Genomic DNA, 2,500 nt, shown 5'->3' with positions numbered 1-2,500 from the left:
TTGCGGTTAAAAAGCTCGTAGTTGGATTTTGGGCGCAGGCGGCCGGTCCGTCGCAAGGCGTGTACTGGCCGTCCTGGCCTCACCTCCGGTTCTCCGCCGGTGCCCTTGACTGAGTGTCGGCGGCGGCCGGAACGTTTACTTTGAAAAAATTAGAGTGTTCAAAGCAGGCGATTCGCCTGAATAATGGTGCATGGAATAATGGAATAGGACCTCGGTTCTATTTTGTTGGTTTTCGGAGCGCGAGGTAATGATTAAGAGGGACAGACGGGGGCATTCGTACTGTGCCGTTAGAGGTGAAATTCTTGGATCGGCGCAAGACGAACGACTGCGAAAGCATTTGCCAAGAATGTTTTCTTTAATCAAGAGCGAAAGTCAGAGGTTCGAAGACGATCAGATACCGTCCTAGTTCTGACTATAAACGATGCCAACTAGCGATCGGGGGGCGTTAGTTTTACGACCTCTCCGGCAGCTTGCGGGAAACCAAAGTCTTTGGGTTCCGGGGGAAGTATGGTTGCAAAGCTGAAACTTAAAGGAATTGACGGAAGGGCACCACCAGGAGTGGAGCCTGCGGCTTAATTTGACTCAACACGGGAAATCTCACCCGGCCCGGACACAGTGAGGATTGACAGATTGAGAGCTCTTTCTTGATTCTGTGGGTGGTGGTGCATGGCCGTTCTTAGTTGGTGGAGCGATTTGTCTGGTTAATTCCGATAACGAACGAGACTCTGGCTTGCTAACTAGTTACGCGACCCAATCGGTCGGCGTCTAACTTCTTAGAGGGACTAGTGGCGTTTAGCCACACGAGATTGAGCAATAACAGGTCTGTGATGCCCTTAGATGTTCGGGGCCGCACGCGCGCTACACTGACCGGATCAGCATGTGCTCGCCTTGGCCGACAGGTCTGGGTAACCCGCTGAACCCCGGTCGTGCTAGGGATAGGGAATTGCAATTATTTCCCTTGAACGAGGAATTCCCAGTAAGCGCGAGTCATTAGCTCGCGTTGATTACGTCCCTGCCCTTTGTACACACCGCCCGTCGCTACTACCGATTGAATGGTTTAGTGAGGTCCTCCGATTGGACCTGGCGCGGCCGGCAACGGTCGAGCCGGCGTCCGAGAAGACGATCTAACTTGATCATTTAGAGGAAGTAAAAGTCGTAACAAGGTTTCCGTAGGTGAACCTGCGGAAGGATCATTAACGGTCTCGCAAACGCTTCGGCGAACGCGAAACTCGGACAAGCGAGAGAAAAAGTCTTTGCTACCCGGCGCCCGACCCGCGAGGAGCGGCGCGCCGGCCGGCGATTCGGTCACCCGGTAATGTTTGCGCGTCGAGTGCCGCGGTGCCGCGCGCTCCGGCTTCAAGCGTCGGCCTGGCCGACCGCTCGGCGCGGTCTATTTTGTCACCCTATAGTGCGAGGCACTGTGCGAGCGAAACAATCGTGGATGGCTCTTGGCGGTGGATCACTCGGCTCGTGAGTCGATGAAGGACGCAGCTAGCTGCGTGAATTAGTGTGAATTGCAGGACACATTGAGCATCGACGTTCTGAACGCAAATTGCGGCCTCGGGTCAATCCCGGGGCCGCGCCCGCCTCAGGGTCGCGTTGCAAACGTTCCGCGCGGGGATTTCTCCGCGCGGCTGCTGCGGCGTCGGACGCGCGAGCGCCCGTCCCGCTCAAGACAGCACGGCACGATGCGCGACGATCGCGACCAGAATCCCGCGCGGCGGCGGCGAGTCGACCTCGAAGAGGCCAACGGCTGGCGGCTCAAGGGCGGGAATCGAGGTGCGCGGCGGCGCGCGGCGCCGACGGCGAGCGCGGAACGGGAAGAATAGTCCCGGTCCTTACTTTCGGCCTGAGGTCGGACGAGGCTACCCGCTGAATTTAAGCATATTACTAAGCGGAGGAAAAGAAACTAACGAGGATTCCCTCAGTAACGGCGAGTGAAGCGGGATGTGCCCATCGCCGAATCCGCGCGCTTTTGGAGTGCGCGGAATTGTGGCGTACGGAATTCGTCACGGCGCGCTTCGCCGGTCGCCCGCGTCCTTCTGATCGAGGCCTTTTCCCAGAGCGGGTGTCAGGCCCATGGCGGCGACAGGCGGGCGCGCTACGGCGTCTTCCCAGAGTCGGGTTGTTTGGGAATGCAGCCCAAAGCGGGTGGTAAACTCCATCTAAGGCTAAATACGGTCACGAGACCGATAGCGAACAAGTACCGTGAGGGAAAGTTGAAAAGCACTTTGAAGAGAGAGTTAAAGAGTACGTGAAACCGTCGAGAGGCAAACGGGAGGGCCTGTCGGGTCGCCCGGTCGCTTTCAGCCGGCCCCCTGTCGGCGACGTTGTCGTGCGGACCCTCACGGGCCGCCGGCGGCGCCGCCCGATCGGGGACCAGCGCACTAGCGCCGGGCGAAGGCCGCGACCGTCTGGACGGCGGCGAGAAGGCCGCGCGCAAGGTAACCCGGCCTCGGTCGGGTACTATAGGCGCGCGTGTCCGTCGGCCCGCCGTTCG

The 2,500-nt window shown here is 59.0% G+C and overlaps 2 non-coding genes across 2 annotated transcripts in view; both read left to right on the top strand.

The window, feature by feature from the left end:
* Window positions 1-1,196, top strand: part of LOC146144882 (small subunit ribosomal RNA) — a 1,811-nt gene extending 615 nt beyond the window's left edge. Inside the window, exon 1 of the ribosomal RNA XR_014500682.1 lies at window positions 1-1,196. This exon is cut by the window's left edge and continues 615 nt beyond it. This is a non-coding gene — a ribosomal RNA (small subunit ribosomal RNA).
* A 247-nt stretch (window positions 1,197-1,443) lies between these two features.
* Window positions 1,444-1,597, top strand: LOC146144881 (5.8S ribosomal RNA). The gene has a single exon (XR_014499116.1). It is a non-coding gene; the product is annotated as a 5.8S ribosomal RNA (ribosomal RNA).
* Window positions 1,598-2,500: the final 903 nt, after the last annotated feature.

The sequence above is a fragment of the Ascidiella aspersa genome, chromosome 5, assembly GCF_963924565.1.
Source record: "Ascidiella aspersa chromosome 5, kaAscAspe10.2, whole genome shotgun sequence".
Lineage (NCBI taxonomy): Eukaryota > Metazoa > Chordata > Ascidiacea > Phlebobranchia > Ascidiidae > Ascidiella > Ascidiella aspersa.
This window is presented reverse-complemented; position numbering and strand designations above follow the sequence as displayed.